Raw genomic sequence first — 21,582 nt, forward strand, 5'->3', positions numbered from 1 at the left:
CCCCCCCACCTACCTTTTATAAATCCCTTCAAATCCTTGAACGCCATGCTCTCCGCCTCGCCTATCGCATCCGTCTCCCCTCCCCCACGAGGATCCTGTACGATCTCATTCCTTTCCCCCACCTCCTCCTTTTCCTTGAAAGGATTCGGACCCTATACACCTCCCGCAAACTCGACCCTCCTCACCCGCTTGTCTCGCTCATCCTCTCCCACCCAAGCCCGCTGCCGTGCCTGTATTCCCACGTCCCACCTGGTCTCCATCTCTCCACCCTCCTTACCCTCTCCCAAGGTGGCTTCCGCCAGCTACCCCTCCCTGATGATGTCCTCCTCCCCTCCATCTACCCCTCCTATCAACTTTGATCCTCCCTACCCCCACTCCCGCGTCCTCTCCTCTTGGCACCCTCCCTCCCTTCTCTTTCCTTTACCCCCGTCCCCTTCCTCCACCCCACTGCCCCCAGGCTTCCCCTTTTTTTCCTCCCCTCCCCCTATCTCACTTGGTTATGGCATCTGCCCTCCCCTCTCCCTGTCCCATTCCTCTTCCCCCTCCCTTGGCAGGTCCCCGGACTCGCACATGCTCAGTGAACATTCGCGCGCCGGAGATCATCACCATCAGTGTCTCGTGTGTATGCCTTTGTTTTGTGTTTAGTGTTCTTTCGCTGTCACGCCACCACTGTTCACGTGTGCCGTCGCAGTCATCCGTGTTATGTGCGCTGTGTCAACAAGTGTTAGTGCTTTTTCTCGACCAGCGTGAATGGCTTCATGTTTATTGCTTTTTGTATCTACATTTTTTTGCCCGCCGTTTTTATTGTATTGTCTGTGCCACTTATATGTCATATTATTGTACCACTCAAGGCTGAAGAGCAGCGTAGTATGCTCCTGCCAGCCCGCCTTGTATGAGGTGATTAAAGTTACAATAAGGATAAAAAAGGACATTACACACATGCATGCCCGAGGCAGGATTCGAACCTGCGACCATAGCAGCATCGTGGTTCCGTACTGAAGCGCTTAGAACCGCTCGGCCACAGCTGCCGGCAATAAAACTCATTAATACGACTTGTTCGAATGTTTGTCTGGTGAATCTAATACGCAGGTCTCCTAGACAGCACAAAATGTATAGTGAATAGAGCCCACACAGGGTGACTCAGCAGGAAAGGTACAAGCTTGAAGAAGTGATTGTGATTCTCATACGCCCTATTCCGAATGATTTCCAAGATGGAACACATTTAATATCACTATAGCACCCATCAGTGAAAACGTATCGCAGTAAAAAATTGAACGGCAGTAAATTTCCTACGAAAAAAGTCCTGTTCATTTTTCTTGAAGACTAATAGTCTGCGCGAAGAGAGCTCGAGAATACCGAAAATCTTGCGCGACGCGAATGTGCTGTAGCTTAGGTAGCTTTTGTAGGCCACTTTGAGGTACGCAGGAAATGTACTTGCAGTGGCGAAGATGAACTACCTTCGACTGTGAACGAGAATGACGACAATGAAAATTTGTGACGGGACGGGACTCGAACCCGGACTTCCCACCTCACACGAGCGGTCGCCTCAAATCGCTTCGGCCATCGGAGCACGAATCACGGCCACACCCAAACTTTCACGTGTGACAACCAGCAGTGGTACGTTACGTATATTTCCGTTCAGAAAAGACATATTTATTGAAAGTCGATTGCCTGGTATTGGCGAATAAATACGAATTAGTAGTGCCTGTGTTACGAAGAAGTAACATTCAATGTTCCTTCCGACATGTCTACAATTAAAACTTTGGCCAGTGCGTTACCACATTGTCCTGTGTGGCTAGCCGTCAGGATTTCCCACCCATCCTTCCACTTTCCTTCCTGTTCTTACATTTCACGTTTACATGTACTTTTACTCCTGACTTGCCCTGTGTTGATTTTTCTGAAATCTTACATAATGACTGTTTTTCCTATCCTAAAGGGGTAAAGTGGCCAGTATGCAGATATATACTCCCAAGGTGGACGGGAACCCTCTTTACACTAAAGTAACGCCATTGGCATGGCGTCTTCCTCTAAGGGCACTTTACCTTTCTTGGACTGAACTGTCAACGGTTTCTTCCACATTATAAATATGATGAACAGAGTGAAACTGATTTTCTTGCTCTTTCCTGACGATATCAGACATCTTATTAAAATTTTGTCCTCTTCGAATGAGATGAGCTTATTAACAAGTAAGACTAATATTAGGATGCTGTCTGTGCCTTCATCTTCAAGAGTGTGTTAAATGATTTGGTATTTTATTCCATTCAACGAAATTTAATGCTAATGTCCATGGATCATTGACTGCAAATCCATAAAGTCGCTTATCCATTTCAAAAACATAATCAAGAATTTCTTTTTCATATTCTTCACTGGACGCATTCCAAAGTTCGTGTGAATTCCTAAGGGAACAAACGCCTGAGGCCATCGGTTCCACACTCCGTAAGTTTCCATTAGTTTTTGCCACCTATTGCATCCCTAAATTTTTGTAGAACAGTTCTTTTAAGCGTTTTACGTGGAACATGAAATTTCTTTGCCGCTGTAGAAGAGGGCAACATATCATTCTTTACCCCCTGAATTACATTTTCCAACCCAACATGGTCCCACGTTTTTCGTTCTGATTTCTGCGGCGTATTGTCCTGGCATCTTGATGCCTTAGTGTCTCAAAGGACACCAAGCAGCTGCAGCAGTCCACTTTTTAGCATATTTTAGTATGAAGCCAAACATAACAGAACAGAGATGGTTTTAAATAATATTATTTAAATTGTTCAATACCATCACAAAGGGATCGAATGAACGCTGATAATTTGCTATGTAAAATGATTTAGGAGTCAATCTGCAGCATTATGTATGACATATGGAAGTAGCAGACACATGTTCCTATAAAACTTTCCACTTTTCCTGACGAGCACAGAGGCCACCTTTCCCGATAAAACGCCTTGTCGGAAACATCAGACAGAAAGAAACAACAGGCAACTACATTTGTAGCGGAAGTCATAACATATAAACATCAGCTGCTAACATACGTGGCCACTGGTTGACTATGAGCCAACAGTTTGCACAAGAAAAGTAGTGCGTGTGGCTGGATGGCCCCAAAGAAGATCTGACCAGCTAAAAATGATGCTATACGAAAGAACAGGTCCGTAAACGAGGAGAAAGAAAGTTTGTGGTTTAAAATTCCATCGATGACAAGGTCAGTAGAAACTCGGAATGGGGAAAGATAAGTAGAGAAATCAATTGTGCTCGTTTCAAAGATAGCAAGCAAGCATTCTCCTTAAGCATTTTAAATAAATCACGTGAAACCTAAATCTGAATGGTAGAGGACTCTGAACTGCCGTACTCCGGAATACATTGTCTAGGCACAACCTTAGACACATCACTAGGGCCGGCCGATGTGGCCGAGTGGCTTTAGGCGCTTCAGTCTGGAACCGCGCGACCGCTACGGTTACAGGTTAGAGTCCTGCCTCGGGCATGGATGTGGGTGATGTCCTTAGCTTAGTTAGGTTTAAGTAGTCCTAAGTTCTAGGGGACTGATTACCTCAGACGTTAAGTCCCATAGTGGTCAGAGCCATTTGAACCATTTGAACATCACGAGGTCAACGTCCGCGTACACTGTGTCAGTGTCTGTGTGAATCCGTTCGCACGAGAATATTTTGGAAATGTGACTGGGATTGTGATTTATGTACATAAGCCACACAAAATATATTTTTAGGAGTGTCGGTTTTATGCAAGAAACCCAGTTAAGAATCTCTTCTAATGTGAAGCAGTGGCGTAAAAGAATAGTGAGTTACAATACTATTCAGTTAGTTCACGGAAAGGTTTAAGAAAGGGAATGTAATTATTAACATTTCATTAAGAACTGTGGGTGAAAAACTATTGATATTTATTCCATTAATGATACACACATTATATTGCTTGCTTAAGCATGGATCCCAAACTATGTATATCGTATGTATGTACGTACAGTAACAAATATCGTCAATTCACGACTCATTATAAACAAAGAACATAACGTTCTGTTAATGGGCTTAGCAAATTTCCATAACTGTGGGGAGGAGAAAGGATAATCGTGGACAGCTGCATACTGAGTCGTCTAGCGTATTTACGGAGAAATGACTGGTTTCGTGCTAACTGTACGAGAAAGGAAGCTAGTGTAACACATTCACATAGGACCTGCATGCTCTTCATATGCTACCCCAGCTCAGAGTTGCTCACTATTAAGATACGTGTCTCACACGGGTTCAGATTTGGGGTATTGGGGAGCCAGCACATCAACTGGAACTCGCCGCTCTGTTCCTGGAGCCACTCTATGACGCTCCTGGCCTTGTTTAATGGCGGGTTATCGTGTTGAAAAATGACAGTGCCGTCGGGAAAAATCGTCACAATGAAGAAGTGTATGTGGTCTGCAACCAGTGTAAAATACTCCTTGGCCGTCATGGTGCCTTGCACGAGCACCGCTGGACCCATGGATGCCCACGTGAATTTCCACCAGGGCACAATAGACCCGCTGCCAGCTTGTCTCTGTCCCGCAGTACTGATTTCAAGGAGTTGTTCCCCTGGAAGACGAAGGATTCGACCCCTTCCCTCGGCATGATGAAGGAGGTTTCGCAGTTCAACAGACGATGCCAAACTCGGCCACTGCGCCAACGTCCAGTGGCGATGGTCACGTGCCCATTTCAGTCGTAATTGCCGACGTCGTGGTGTTCGCATTGGCACATGCATGGCTCATCAGCAGCGTTGGGTGTGCTCGGTGCTCTGTGTGTTCAGACACACTTGTACAGTGCCCAGCATTCAAGTCTGATGCTAGTTCTGCAACATTTTACGGCCTGTCCTCTTCTACCCGTCTGCCCAGCTTAACGACATCCGACATCTGTAATGAAGGGTGGCCGCCCAACCCCACGACGTCTGGATGTTCGATGGGAAAGCTTCACGCTTCGTCGCATTTCGACTGATGAAACACGACTAGTTTCGAACTTTCTCGGAGATACCGTTAATCACACAACAGGTTGCTTTCAAAATTGTGGAACTCATCTACGTAGAAGATGTTAAGAACATTTCATTCCCTATTACTTGTTGCATATTGAGCTGTTATTGGAATGATGAACTTACACAATTACGGAAATAAAAGGTCCGAAAAGAAATACCATGCAGCTACATGAGCTACTATCGAATAATACAACGGGAAATTTTGCTCCTAACGAGCCCATCCTACGAATAGATAATCATGAACAGTATCTCCTACGTTATTCCTTCAGATACTGCGAAAGAATTTGGGATTTAAGTCAGATCGGTGGTACTCAACTGTTTGCTCCCGCCATCAATAGGTGAAGCACCCAAGTGTTGCTCAGAAGCGGGCGCTAGTGACATCGCTTACACAGACGAACAGAGGTCGAGTGGCCTTGGCCAGAACGTGAAATAAGCTGCGAACCATATACTTAGGCTGATTAAAATTTCATAGCTCGACGTATTCGAAATGGGATGTGTGGCAAATCTGTTAAAACATGGCGCGAAGCCAAGCCGATTGTATTTGTAAATTCACGACATATATAAAGGATCTGGCAGGCAGCGCTATTGGCTCCCTTAAGCTGTCCTCGTACGCAGCTTGAATGACAGTCAGGATGCGAGATGTGTTGACTTTTTTGACATAAAAAATTTCCTGTTGTACAGTTTTCCCGAAAGCGACTTGCGTAACCGAACATGTAGGATTTTCTGAACTTGTGCAAGATCGCTTCCTACGTCACATGCCGAACAGAGTAGATGTCATAGTGGAATAAATCTTTCTGAAGCTAGACACGTATATACGCTGATGTTTTTTTAGAACCTGAGTGCCATAAAATTATGTTCGTTTGAGGAAACGGCGCATTAAAGATCTATGACAAAGCTTATAATTTTTTACATCGTTCTTGTTATAATGAAATCTTGTGAATGGCTCGACAGAGGTTAAAAAGATTCCTTATCTCCGAATACAAAGATTATTATGGCATTCTTTTTATCAACGATGTGCGTATATATGGGAATGTAAACCTTTCCACAAAATGTACTCGACTAGTAGTTGTGTGCATCTTCACTGGTTATGTAAAAAAGGAAATTATTTTTAGGGTGAACTTCGACGCTGTGGGGGCATGCAGCTGGCAGCTAAATACTTTGACGACATAAATAACAATATTTGGTAGTTTACTGCTTACGAAAGTCAGGTATCTATATTCGATTCGCGATGGAGCATATTTTCAACTCTTAAGAAATTTTTTTAAACTTCGTTTATTCTTCCGACTGTGGTGTTAAACAAATGTCTTCGAGGAGAAAACAGAACAATTTTTAAGCATATTTTCAAAGTGTTAAGCACTTTCGAATTCATTGACGTCTCATTCTTTGTGATTTTCTCCTCCCATCTCCGACAGCCGCTAATGAAATTAACAGTTCTAATACATACCTGTCTATGTCTCGAAATAAAATCAGTGTGGACGACGCGTCCGATGTAGCCGACGACGTCGCCATCGAGTGCAGCGGTTGCATATCAAGTTGGTGGCCGCCGATGTCGATGTAGCGTTCGGTTTAAAATTTCGTGTGGAGATGTTTTAAGGCTGTTCACAGAGTAGTCAGTCGTACACAGGTCTGTCACAGTATTTTAAATTGTTACGAAGGCCAGGACGAGTCGAAGTGATCACCACAAAACTAAACTAGCATTTGGCCCTCAAGATAATCATTGTTGTGTCATGTCCATAATTAAACGTAAACATTCATTATCATTTGACCTTATGATCAGCAGTCAGTCACAAGTATGAGATCAGTGTTGACGAGCGGTTAACTATAGAAGCAACACACAAATCGAGTGGTGGAAAGGTAATTTTATTGCAAGAATCTTAAGCAAATTAATTCACGCACGAAACAGGCCAATAAAAAAACTTTTTCGACAAATTCCTAAGTATCGATCGATAGTCTGTGGACCTTACTCAGTTTTATTAACGGAATGGATGGAGAAGACTCACAGAGAAAGTAAGGAGGGAAGATTGGGGTTCAACGTGCCGTCGATTCATAGAAGAGCTGCGCTCTTTGTCTCAAGTTTGTTTAGTCAGCATAGAGGAATCACAGATATGCTCAACAAATGGCAATGGAAAACTCGCTACGAGAATGGTGGTGTGAAACGCGCAGAGCTTTACTTTCAAAATACCAAGAGGCCACATTCCAATACGAATCCTGAGCATATTATCGACACCGCATGGCCTGAAGCGCCTTGTCACGGTCCGTAAGGCTCCCCCAGTCGGAGGTTCGAGTCCTCCCTCGTGCATAAGAGTGTGTGTTATCCATAGCGTAAATTAGTTTAAGTTAGATTAAGTAGTGTGTAGGCTTAGGGACCGAGGCCCTCAGCAGTTTGTTCCCATAAAGACAGTATCACAAATTTCCAAATTTCCGAAAGTAACTTACGTAATAATGAAAGCAAAATTAGAGAAGTACGAGCACGAATGGGGCAGTCATCATTTTTTCGAATGCATCAGTAGTGAATGTAGTAGAAAAATGGCCAAACTACTCTGTTAAATTAGGTATGCTGCACTATACACCTTGTGGTGGAAGAACGAAGTACCGATCTAGATAAATAGTCAGCATTCAGGGATATGACAGGAACGTTCATTCGGAGAATCAAAGCACAGTAAACATAGGCTCCCAAACGTATGTCTTGAAGCACTTGTTCATCTTCACTACTGTGGAGCACATTTGTTTTATTGAACGAGTGCTCATAGGTCTTGAGGTAAATATTTTAGAGGCCAATTTTACTAGACAATTCTTTCTTCTTTTGGTCCAAACTACCTGCTCCAAAAATAGAAAATGTTAAAGAGTCTGCAGTATAAGAGATTAGTTTCAGAGTATCGAAGATGAAAAACTGCTGAAAGCTCTTAAGGTATGAATTTTAGAGCTCATGTTTACGAGACTTGTTGGTTTCGACTGGTCGATCCTGTCATATGCCTGAACTATGAACATTTCTCCTAGGACACTAGTATAGAGAATTGTCCTCTATACATACTTGCATGTAGATTTTGAACAGTTACCTGCACATACGACGATTATTTTCTTCAAGGTCTGATTGGTTGCGAAATTAAAATCACAGAGAACATCCGATGAAACTTAGCGCAGATGTTTTACACAGTGTCTCCAGTATACCCGTCGCTCGCGTCACGTGCACAGTGGGCTCGTAAGGATGACAAAAAAAAAATAGTCTCTTGCCGTGTGTGAAGTGCATTCTCTCATTCTAGTTCTTCATGCTGAGAAGTTCCGCTTGATTTCCATGCAGTGTCATGAATTTCCCGAGTGACAGCAAAGTGTATCAGTGGTGCAGGAACTGTGAAGTAGGACTTTGTAACCTTCATGTTGCAGACAGTCAGTGAAGGAAGTGAGGGTCAACCAATGATCTTATTTAACAAGTGCTTCAAGTAGTTCTAGAAAGTCTCTACGCCGGGCAGCTCAGAACAAGCGAAGAGCACTGTTTCATCAGGCATTGTCCATCTTCATGACAATATTCGGCTGCAAACTGAAGCTGTAACAAAGACTTTCCGATGATAAGTCTTTGATCATCCACTATACAGCCGTGACTTTGTTCCCTCTGATTTTCATCTCTTTGCTCACATGAAAGGCTAGCTAGGGGGACAGCGGTTTGCTAAAGACCGCGAGATGCAGACCAGAGTCGATTATTGGTGGAAAGCAAAAGTAATGAGTGTACTGGAAAGAAGGTACTACACTGCGAGAAATGTCTAAGTCGGAGTATCAGGTATGTGCAGAAGAAGCTGGAAGGCGTAGCTAAATATTGTAAGTGAAATATTTTTTAATCAAAATATCCACGGGTGTACTGCCAGTCTATAGTGTCCAACGGGCACAATATTTCGGCGATCAAACATGTCGCCATCATCAGGTGAACTGACGGACTGAGCTCCTGTGAACGTGTCGGCACGGAGATCCGTACGCTATGGCTGCTCAGGGGGAACTGGGTTCGGTCGCGGCGGCGGCCGATTTAAATACCCTCCGCCCGCGGCGGGCTCCCTCCGCCGTCCGCGCCCCGCGCCACGGTATCGCGGTGGAACAGATTGCGACGGCGTCTGAGATGACGTCAGTGTGATGGCTCTGTCGGCCGTGGTCGTCACAACTATACGTTTGCTCGATTTACTCTTGATTAACCCAATTGCTGGTTCCGAAGCCTTGCTAAGATTATAGCCACAGCCACGGTTTATGAGGTCGTCATTGGTGCGAATTTCGATGGCCTCTCTAAAAACGCTGTCCCAGTATCTTGACGTCTGTATGACCGCACGAGGACGTCTGCGTGTGGATCAGGTCCTCCCGATAACCCTCTTCAACTATGATTATAAAAAAGTCACGCGAGCGGTAAATAGCTGACTATCGGTATCGTCGCGATATATCAAAGTTGTCTATCTGGTCATGCTCTCCTGACTCCTGTTGTTGAATGTCGTGATTTAATTTCGATTTCTTCCACCGTTCCTGTGCCCAGCGCTTTGCTTTTCATTGATTTTCACCAAGCGTTCGACCGCGTTAACCATGGATTCCTTACGCAGGTATTGATGCCTGTTGGTTTTAACGATGCCGTACGATGGCTGTTTAGCTCTCTAATTACTGGTATTCGGGCGTCCCTTGACGTAAATAGCCCTCTTACTTCCCCCATCGCGGTGTGTGAGGGTGTCCTTCAAGGGAATCCCTTATCTATGTCGCTCTACGTGTTGTTTCTGGAATCCTTATTGTGATCTATAGCTGCCCGTCTGGGTGACTGGTCGCTGTTGGGAGAAAGGTTTACCGTTCGTGCTATGCTGATAACGTTATTGTTCTTCTCCGTACCCATGATGATATACCACTGCTGAAAGAAGTTTTGGATGCCTTTTGTCGTCTTACGGGAGCACGGCTTAATGACCAGAAATGTCACTCAGTTTGCGAGGATTTGACGCTGTTGAAATTCCATGGGCTTTGAAGATCACCCGATATCGATCGTTAGGTGTTATAATTGGCAGTCGTTCGCTAAAGATGGCTATGATAAACTGGAATTCTGTCACGGATAAGATTCAGGGAGCAATCATTGAACACGAACGCCGCTCCCTCTCACTTCTTCATACGGTCCGGGCCATGGAAACGTATGTGTTAAGTAAGGCTTATTTTATTGCATAAATCTTTCCACTTTCTGCGTTGGTGTACCGCAAGTTGCAAAGTTTAGCTGGCAGGTTTATCTGGCGCCACTCTGTATTTCGCGTGCGTTATGGGGTCATAGCGCGCCCCCTTCTGCTGGGAGGTTTGGGCCCCCATGACATTCGAGTTATGGCTTCTGCCTTATTCATCCGTCGCGCCGTTTTAACATGTCTACGGGCTCCCCAGTCACTTAGAGCTCGTCTTCATCACTGTCTCCGACCGGCGAGTTTAACACCTCCAGTAGATACTGGTAGGATTAGTTATAAACTACGGCACATTAAGGAATTTTTTCTTTAAGTCAGTTATTTAGGAGTAAATATCCCTTCCCAAGCGAATCTCTCCCTAAAAATGCTGTTAAGCCGTTGGCGAATTCCTTATAGCATTCCCTCTGTGGAAGCCCTGTCGCCAGAAACGAATTGGAAAATTGTTTGGTCTGACGTTAGACTCCCGATTTTCCCGATGGTAGTGGCGTCCTCGTGGTACCAAGTTGTAGATGATATTGTACCTACCAACGTGCGACTTTTTCGTATTGGCCTCAACGTGACGGATCGTTGCAATCGTTGCCATGAAACTGATACATTATATCATCGGTTGACCTCCTGCGGTCATGGCCATTGGACGTCGGAGGCGGCTATCTCGGGGGAGACTCTCATGCGTCCCGATTCAACCTTCTTTCCCGATCGAAGAACAATGCCGTCATGTGGCTTGTTGGATATTATATCCACTACGTGATGTTGAGTGGATATGACGCAGATCCGTGTGCCTTTTCCCAATATATGGCCACAGCCCATTAGACGTGTCTCAGGATGCCACGTTATGGTGAGCTTTTTTCTAATACGCTGTATCTGGTTTTTGATCGACAAGGAGTTGGATGAGTTGTCATCCCCCCTTTTTTTGTGGACACTCTTGTTTGGATGCTAATGTTCCACGATGTAGAAGTGACGGAGGAAAGAAGGTGTGGGCACGTTAAAATTAACACCATATTCCTTTACATACGTTTTTCTGATTTAACCCTTTCGTTATTGTCGAAATTGCTTCCTTTTTTATTATAATTGATTTCCTTAAATAAGTGCTTTCTAAAAAAAGTAGTTACTGTTGCTGTCTCTGGTGCCTCTGGATCACGGGGTCCTGGGTTCGATTCCTGCTCGAGTTGGGGATTTTTTTCTGTCCGGGGTTAATTTTTAAAAAAAGTAATAGTCGTAAAAAGAGTGCCGTGGAAAAGGACGTAAGTTGGTATATTGCTGGATGCCAACATTTTTTTTTTCTCTTCGTGTTTGCAACGCATATGAATAAAAAGTGGTGGCGGTGTTGGGCTGCACAGTGGGCGAGCCATGTTCAAATCTCCCTCGTGTAATTTATTTATTTATTTATTTTTATAACATGATGAACTGTCCGTCCTGTCACTGCAATCTTTGTTTTCTTTCTGTAGTCTTGGCAGTTGTCATACTGTACATTGGTTATAGAATATGAATCATGTGGTAAGAATACATTACCGTCACAAGTAAAAGTTATGAATAGTGAGAGCAGGCTAGATACCACACAGACGTCTCACAGAAATGAAAACTATAAGTAAACGGGTGTGAACTATGTTCAACAAAGGAATTCAGGAGTCAAAGCTTCCAAAACGGAACACAACTTCAAAAACTTAAAAAAAAAACATGTTTTGGCAAAGCACACAGAAACTGCGTGATTGTGGAACTGTTGGGTTCATTTGTTGCAGCTTATGTGACACACATTGTTTCCTTGGGAGTGACCACATTCACATTCATACGAACACCTAAATCGGTCAAGGAAGCATATCTCAGTCACTCACCAGGCGTACAAATAAGAGATTCCTATCATATGACACACGTACTGTCACTAATGCCGTCTATGACACACCATACATATTTTGTGGTGGCGTACTCGGTTGACTTATCGCCTTGTCATCAAAGGTTTGTGGTTCCCTATTCAAAAGACACTTCGTTTCACCTGCTAATAGAATAGTTGTGCAGAATCAACTTTCATTAAATGTACCTTCCTTTTGCCTCGCTGTTGCAAACCGACGTTACATCGAGAAATTTGAATATAGTCAACAGCGGGAGGAAAAGGCAAGGGGGAACTTTGAACATAGCTCACCCACTATGCAGTCCAGCATCCTGACCAGTTGACAACGACTCCACTTCTTGTGCTTGGAGTGTTCGATGTTTCTATTTTGCCTCCTTTTTCATAGTTCTTCCCTGGTTTCATGCTTGATCTGTGTTCAGTTTTCTACGGACTGCCCACTGGCCCCTCTTATCACTAAATTTGAGGGGGTGCGTTTCCATGTAAGTGCTGTATGAGTCAAGCATTTACTTCCAGTTACGAATGTCATCTGTACTGTACATAAACGACTACTTCTTACAAATTACCACAGAGGTGCTGGGTAAGTAGAGACGAACAATTAGATGCAAAACACCTATGGTCTAAGAAGCCTGGAAACAACCGCAAATTGGCCTACAAAAGCCACCTTAGCTGCAGCGCAAGCACACGGCGCGAAATTTTGAATGTCCTCTTTCTAGGGTCGAGAACTCTTCCGTATGTCCCGAAATCTCCCGTATCATATCAATTTTCTTTAAGCCTCCCGACTACCTGACAGACCTCAAAAAGTTTCGCGTAATAATCTACACTGTTGTCGATATCCTGTCATTATTATTTTTAGTGGCTTTCGCGACGTGCCCTTATAGCAATCACAACAGTGGGACGTCAGTTACGATGATACCGACCTAAGGACGACACAACACTAGTCCCATCCTGGCTTTTCTGTTCGTGCTTCTACAGAAAGAAGACGGTTTAGCTCAAGGGAATGCGAGGAGCGAAGGAAGAGTGACATAGGCAACGCCCCTAGAGAGGTCGTGAGAGGGGGAATGTTTACTTGGTTCTCTGTCAAAACTGGCAATACACGGATGCGCTCGCCTCGTACAGATCTCCCGTTATGGTATAAAAAAGACACGGAAGTAGCAAGGAGTTGCGATAACGAATTTTAGAGACGTCCATGTCGAAACACACTCGTTATACTATTTCGTAAATGACTCACACAACACTGTTCCCAAGTAAACAAACTATGCCGATTTTTCTGTATTTATATCTCCTTAGTAACTGATTTCAAGAAAATGCGATCCAGACTAAAATTTATTGCAACTAAATCTCCCTTAAACAATCCTTAAAAATCATAGTTATATGTGGTTCATCTCCCTTAAAACCATGATCAAATGTTGTTCGCCCTACCTCTCGCCCTCTTAAACCACCCGAGTATTCGGTCAGTTTCTTGGATTTTTTTTATATCGTTAATTTTGTGTTAGCAGAAGAGCCAACACCGTGTTACGAGTGGAGGCCGAAATGCACGCGTTTCAGCTCACGCATGCTGGCATGTGGGGGGAAGAACTATACTGACGTGAGGTCTGGAACATGACAAGGAATGAGAATTCAGAAAGCGGACGTTATTAGTTTCATATTTAACTTAATGATGAACGTCGCTCTTGACGGTACATGATTCACCATATTATCTGTTCAGAATACATTCCTGAAGTAATTATAGTAACTGAATAGGCGCCTTGCTAGGTCGTAGCTGAAGACTGAAGGCTGCTAAACTGTCGTCTCTGCAAATGAGAGCGCATGTAGACAGTGAATCATCGCTAGCAAAGTCGGCTGAACAACTGGGCGAGTGCTAGGGAGTCTCTCTAGACGAAACCTGCAGTGTGGCGGCGCTCGGTCTGCAATCACTGATAGTGGCGACACGCGGGTCCGACGTATACTAACGGACCGCTGCCGATTTAAAGGCTACCACCTACCAAGTGTGGTGTCTGGCGGTGACACCACAGTTAACATTACTAAATTCATTTTTAATGAGTGTAATTAAAGGAAAACGAATTTTGTAAGCTTTATTTAAAAACTAATTACGTTTACAATTCTGTCTAAACTTATCCCTTAACAAGAACAGCAGCCTCGTAGGCAGAAGTACAGAACAACAAAACGATTTAGTTGTCAGTGTTACGCAATTAAAATTCACAAAATTTTGAGGTATTTTTAGAATTGTCGGGTACAAGAACATGGTGTGTTTAATACTTACGGACGATTTTAGCGAGTAAAATAAACAAGCTTCAAACGGTTAATGCCGACTAAGCCGGAGACGGTGGCGTATGACGGCGAGAGACTATTCAAACTCTCCCGATGCGTGCACGCGCTGTAGCGTAGGTGGCTTTGTAAGCCAATATGAGGTTGTTTCCCGGCTTGATATACCACATTTCTCCTGTATCGAATTGTTTGCCTCGGCGTCACCTAAGCCACTGTGATACATTGCACAGCCTGTATAAAAATCATGCAAATTTACAGAGACCACCCTAGTCTGACACCCTGGTGTATAGTCATTGGCTTGTTTTTCTACAATGTTACCTCAGTGTGTGCTTAGCGATAATGGCTTCGTTCAGCGTTTAGTAGATGGGCTGAGAATTCTTTCTCTTCGAAAGTATTCCATAGTCTATATCTAACCACACTTTAATATAATTTTTGAGGGCTATGTATGAAGGCTTGCTGAATTCCTTATGTTTTCCGATTGTATCGTACTAAATATACCATTTCTTTAGCGTCTGCGTATTATATATTCAAAAATACTGTAGCGATCCACCTACATCTTGATTTTCAATGTGGCTTCAGAACAGAATACGGCACTCCCAATGATATTTTTGAAATAACGTATCGCGAAGAGGAAAATATTGAACCACACCATGATCTCGACATGTGCGTCGTCGAATTAGAGAAAGTGTTCGACCAGGTATCGACATCTGTGCTGTTGTTGTTCTGGAGAAAGTATGATGCCCAGAACAGCTTGTTAATTGAACGTGTCATGTGCATTCGTTCCCATACCTCTTCTCATACTCATCCTCGATGACATTACTCCCTCGAATATATTTTCAGGTTGCAGAGTGTATTGATGATGGAATATATTGGTAAAGAACAGAATAAAGCAGGATGATGATCGCTGGCAGCCGGCCGTTGTGGCCACGCGGTTCTAGGCGCTTCAGTCTCGAACCGCGTGACCGCTACGGTCGCAGGTTCGAATCCTTCCTCGGGCATGGATGTGTGTGATGTCCTTAGGTTAGTTAGGTTTAAGTAGTTCTAAGTTCTAGGGGACTGATGACCACAGATGTTAAGTCCCATAGTGCTCAGAGCCATTTGAACCATTTTTTGATCGCTGGCGATAATCGGTTTCAGGATTGGGAGCGTGGAGCCAATCGAAATATTGTCATCTATATGTGTTCATATCGCATTTCGTGCTGAATTAAGGGAGTTATCTGATCAAATGTATCCGAACGCCCCTGTCAAATCTGGATGTCACTAGATGGGGACCCACCAGTATAAAAGGAGACGGAGAAAATTTTGCTGTCAGTGCAGGAGCAGTAACAGCAGAGTAGATCCGTTAAAAGGGCTCAGTGACTTCGGACGTGGGCTAGCCGTCAGATGTCACTTGAGTAACGATCCATAAGAGACGTTGGAACCCTTCTAAAGTTGTCCAAGTCTGCTGTTAGTGATGTGATTGCTAAACAAAGACCAGGCAGCAGACAGAGCTCGTGTACTGAAAGACATCAGCCGTCGAACATTGCAGAAGCTGGTTGTAAAATGTTGCATGAAATCAGCGAAAGGTGTAACTCGTGAATTTAAAAGTTCTATTAATAGTTCAGCAAGCACAGTGAATGTACGTAGAGATTTAAAAAGAAGGAGATACAGCTCCTGATGAGCCACACACTTCTGTATTCAATACTAAGCAACGCTTGAGGTAGTTTACAGAGAAACATGCCTGGACCATCAATAACTGGAAACGAGTGATTTGGACTGATGAATCACACTACACCCTGTGGCATTCCGATGGAAGGGTGTGGGTTTGGAGAACGCTTGGAGAAACTCAACTCACCATCAAGTGTAGTGTCAACAGTGTAGCACAAAGGAGGTGGTGTTATGGTGAAAGGGTATTTTTCGTGGTTAATATGTGGTATCATTATTATGCATAAGAAAACGCTAAAATGTGGAAGGATATGAACACACTTTAAAGAATTGTGTACAGCATACGGTAGAGGAACAGTTTGGAAATGATGGTTGGCAGTATTACAATTCAACCTGTCACGCTGACTCATACGTGAGGTGATGGTTTGCGGACAATAACATTACTGAAATGGACTGGTCTGTCCGGTATCCTGACCTGAAACGAATGGAACATCTTTAGGATGATTTAAAACGTCGGCCTCGATCGAGAGCTCAGCGTCCAACATCACTACCTTCTCCGGGTTTGGCTTTTGAGGGAGAATGGGCTGCCGTTCTTCCACACACATTCACACAATTCATTGGAAATGACCCCAGCAGAGTTCATGCCGTCAAAAAGGCAAAGAGTAGACACACCACATATTAATGTTTATTAACATCGGAATGATTAATTTGGAGCGTTTATGGGACCATACGGTCGGTAATATGTTCAAATGTTGAAATGTGTGTGAAATATTAAGGGACCCAACTGCTAAGGTCATCAGTCCCTTAGCTTAGACACTACTTAACCCAAATTATCCTAAGGACAAACACACACACCCATACTCGAGGGAGGACTCGAACCTCCGCCGGGACCAGCCGCACAGTCCATGACTGCAGCGCCTCAGACTGCTCGGCTAATCCCGCGCGGCAGTATGTTTGCAGATACCTTTGATCAGATAGTGTATATCGAAAGAATACATACTTCAGTTTAGAAATAGAAATGTTTTGGTCTGTAGAAATGAGTCTGTTTCGAGATTTAGACATAGTCGATCGTGCTGACAACCAAGGATTGGAAACATTAACATGAAAGAACTTTTGATATGAAAAAATGGGACAATATCTTCTATCACTTCACTTTTCAAGCCGGCCGCGGTGGTCTCGCGGTTCTATGCGTGCAGTCCGGAACCGTGCGACTGCTACGGTCGCAGATTCGAATCCTGCCTCGGGCATGGATGTGTGTGATGTCCTTAGGTTAGTTAGGTTTAAGTAGTTCTAAGTTCTAGGGGACTGATGACCACAGCAGTTGAGTCCCATAGTGCTCAGAGCCATTTGAACCATTTTTTTTTCACTTTTCAATGTGGTAAGTTCCTATGGGACCCAACTACTGTGGTCATCGGTCCCTAGGCTTACACACTAATTAATGTAACTTAAACTAAGTTTGCTAAGGACAACAAACAGACCAATGCCCGTGGAGGACTCAAACCTCCGACATACAGAGCCGCACGAACCGTGGCAAGACGCCCGAAACCAAGCGGCTATCCCGTGCGGCACTCTATTACAAATTGACTACTGATGCAAGTAGTGCCTCTAAGCTCTGATGTAGTGAAACTAGGTCTTGTTACAAACAAATTTGTGACCCAATAATACATTTTGCACCTACATCTGACTTCAAAAATAGAAAAGGATGTACCGCGTAGCTAACACTCACAGTAAATTGCGCAACTAATAAATGGTAAGCTTAGCTTATATAATTGGACATCAAACACTATGAAAGTCAGTCGCGTGGTTGTTAAGAAGGTCGGACGCTATTTTAGGTGCTAATTTGGCTATTGTCATTACGACTGCGTTCTTTATGATGCTTAATGCCGATTTTCTCCTGTTAAAGTGCACCATAATTTGTGGCAATCAGCTGACTTCTCTTTATCTGCACTTCTTCATGATTCATCTGCTTTGTTAGTCGTAATTAACATCAGCAAAAGTTTTGCTAAAATTACTTTTAACACACAGAAAAGTCGTACAACCTAAAACTAAATATCCATTCCAAACCTGTGGTACTAGATCAGCATTTTACTCCGAATTACACTTCTTTTGTCACATTGCTTAGCTCTGCACAGCTGATACAACAAACGTTATTAATTTCTTAATTTACGATATTTTGTGTATGTTTATGTCTCTGCACTATTTGTGCTACGAGGTCCATCGTAGGCTTATCTGTGTTGTCTCTTAGAGGCATGTAATATGATATACTTTAGCTCTTACAAAGAATATTACAGCAACCAGCCACTTTTTACAATGCTATTTATTTATTTAAACAGCGCGTAAAAACCGCCTAAAATGGTGTAAGCCCACCATCATTCCTCTCTTCGATGAACTCGGCAATGGACCTTGACACAGATTAATGGCGTAATTAATTAGTTCAGCAGCTCGAATTTTGTTCCTTCTTGTTAAATTATACAGGCTTATAGGCTTATACATTTTTTTCTTTCAGTGTTAATCGGGTGAAATCGGAACTGCGGCTCGCTTCATTGCGTCAGTTCATCTATAATTCCTATGTTGTTGTCGTATTCTTACGAAAAGTACAGTTTACTGGTGTTTCTATAACTGGTTTTTACACTATGTCTAATGTGCCTCTCGAATGTTCCATGGGACTCCCTGTTTTTTCGGGAGGGCATTCCCATTTAAGGAGTTAAAGTTCTTGACGATGGTAGACGAATAAAGATACGATTCTTCAAGTGGTTTTCATCCTCCTTTATGCACCGTCCTGTTCTGGACGCACATTGGATCGTTCCCGATTTTATAAGGAAGAGGTAATTAAGTTGTTATGGAAAGGTCGGCAGAGTATTTTGCTAGGTGCTGTTTTAACCGTGTGTAGAGTCCTGTGGATCAGTCTCCCAATTTTAATTTCTGTAGGGAATTGCTAGATTTACTTCGTTCCTTGCAACTGCAAGACGTTTGGGTCCGTAAATATCATACTCTTGTCAAATTTACCTATTTTACTGCCACGTATAGCAGTAGGTTTGGAGGAATTTATTTCTCTAATGGGATGCGTGACTGGATTTTGGCTGATGATGTCATCCCCACCAGCTTCACGGATAACTGCGCAGTGACTGTTACTTTAAATCAAGGGCGACAGTCGGTAAAACTGTTTCGATCGCCTTAGATGCTGAATGTGGTGCACCAGGAGGATCCTTCACCACATGAGATGATCTGAGATACGTTACCGTTGTGGAACGGTGGACTGAAATGGCGAAGCCGAGGCTCCGACAAACGTTGATACCACTCTGCGCCGATAGAGCGCACAAATTTCGGAGGACGCAAGAATTTTACTACTATCTCTTACGCGAACTTTATGATAGTAAAGCTCATCAGTTGACTTAGGAGGTCCTTGCGGCTTTCTAGTCATGGCCCCTTTTTCTGATAAATTGTCCCGCAGTTTACTCCATTTTTGTGTGCCGTGTTGGTCAGTGTTCAGCGCTGCCGACTGCAATGCGGGGAATCCGGGTTCCATTCCCGGTACTGCCTGGGATGTTTTCCTTGGTGGGAGGACAGGTACAGGTTGCACTCAGCCTCGTAAGGCCAACTGAGGAACTGCTCGACAGATTAGGAGCGGTTACAAGGTCAAGAAACCATTCAACGACCGAGAGTGTAGCTTGCTGGCCACGCCCCTCCACACCGCCTCCGGTGATGCAATTAGCAGAGGATGACATTGTGATGGTCGATCCAGAACTCGCAAATTTACCTTTATCGTGCTAAATTGTGGCTTTCAAACAGCAAAGGAGAGAACGTACTACATATTCGAGATACATTTGTCACCTTACGGCGCCGATTTGTTTGGAATCACTGTGGGAAATTGTTAAATGATCACATATAAATGCCTGCGTCTCCAGCTCCATTTTATTGACTTTTCTGAATGATGGTTTGCTACTTGTATTTTAAACATATTTTGAAGATACTTTGGACAGTGAAAACACTCACTGATTCCATGCTTCCAAATCCACCATTCATATGTGTGAATGAAATTAGGGATAGGTAAGCGCTTGAAAGCAAGTAATTCCTAATAATAATAATAATAATAATAATAATAATAATAATAATAATAATAATGACAATTAAATTTGTCACAAGTAGAGGAACATCGACGAGTATAGGTCTTCCGTTCTGGCTTTTTGCACTTGCTTTTTATTAGAAGTTGAAAAAGAAAAAGAACGGCTGGGGCAATCGTCTCCATTGAGGCTTTAACTAGTACATACGGCAGCCTCTGAATCGAGGGACCTGCTCCGTATCAGAATCCTAACGAGACGCAGCTATACAGCCGACGCTCTCATTGGAGTAATGGTAGCTGAGGTCGAAAGTGGCAATGAGAAAGTTATGTCTAGTAGTAAATTACGGTAGGTGTTAAGGAATCTGCCAGGAGACAAAAAATTGCTAATCCAGCGTCATATTTTACTTGAAAATAATGACAAATAGACCGTCAAAATGACGAAAGGGTATCAAGTGCGAGATAATCGATGGGCTCCCACCCGAAAATCAGCTGGAAATCAGAAAACTGCCAAATATTCTCTACAAGTTGGGAACTCTTGACGACTCCAAGGGCAAGAAGAACCGATTTCCGTAGTCAATCTATTCTTGAGCTGGTCTGAATCTAACAAAGCCTGTATTGACATGTGGCACAGCGGGGAGCCGGGCTGAATCGAACGAAGATTGGAATTTAACGTCCCGTAGACGACGACTTCATTCCAGATGGAATGCATCGTCGGACTGGATGGGCCTGGGAGAGGAACTCGGCATTGACCGTAACACAGGAATCTTTTTAAGGGAACTATGGGGAACTTAAATCTAGATAGTCACATCGTGATTTGAATCCTAATTCATGTTCAATGCTTAAACCACTTTATCACCTTGCTCACTTCGCCGATCTAACGGAGGGCCGAAAAGCCTAACGTTCACATAAAAAAACAGTTTCTTCAGTTATTCAACAATTTCTTTCGACAGGCTTCACAGTCTTCAGTGTAGCTATTGTAGTACATTCTTATTTAATCTTCCCATATTCCAGAGTTATGATGTGATTTACATATTCTTTACTGAACCAAAATATTGAGTAACCGTATCCCACGCGCGGGTTCCCGGGCTCGATTCCCGGCGGGGTCAGGGATTTTCTCTGCCTCGTGATGACTGGGTGTTGTGTGATGTCCTTAGGTTAGTTAGGTTTAAGTAGTTATAAGTTCTAGGGGACTGATGACCACAGATGCTAAGTCCCACAGTGCTCAGAGCCATTTGAACCATTTTTTGAGCATCTGTTTGCGATATCTTCATTTAATAACGTTCACTGAATTCTCCGCCAGTTTTTCGCAGAACATTATAGTAATTCCAAAAAGATAAGATTTGTCTTGGTGATAATTAGTGCACTGACAAGTAATTCAATTACTTTTATTACGTATGCAAAAATCTCTAAGATCGTAAATGATTTAAACAGACTAACTGAAACGAACATGAATTTATGGATTGTTAAGAAGAATTATAGAAGTCTGAATAATATAATATCTCTTTGATACACTCAGAGATAAGAATCACATGGAAGTGCAGCTTCTGTACCTATTATATCTGTATTTACGATTCTGCGAGTATGCTAGACAATATAATTTTGATCTGATGTTCTTCTGT

The sequence above is a fragment of the Schistocerca gregaria genome, chromosome X, assembly GCF_023897955.1.
Source record: "Schistocerca gregaria isolate iqSchGreg1 chromosome X, iqSchGreg1.2, whole genome shotgun sequence".
NCBI classification, from domain to species: Eukaryota; Metazoa; Arthropoda; class Insecta; order Orthoptera; family Acrididae; genus Schistocerca; species Schistocerca gregaria.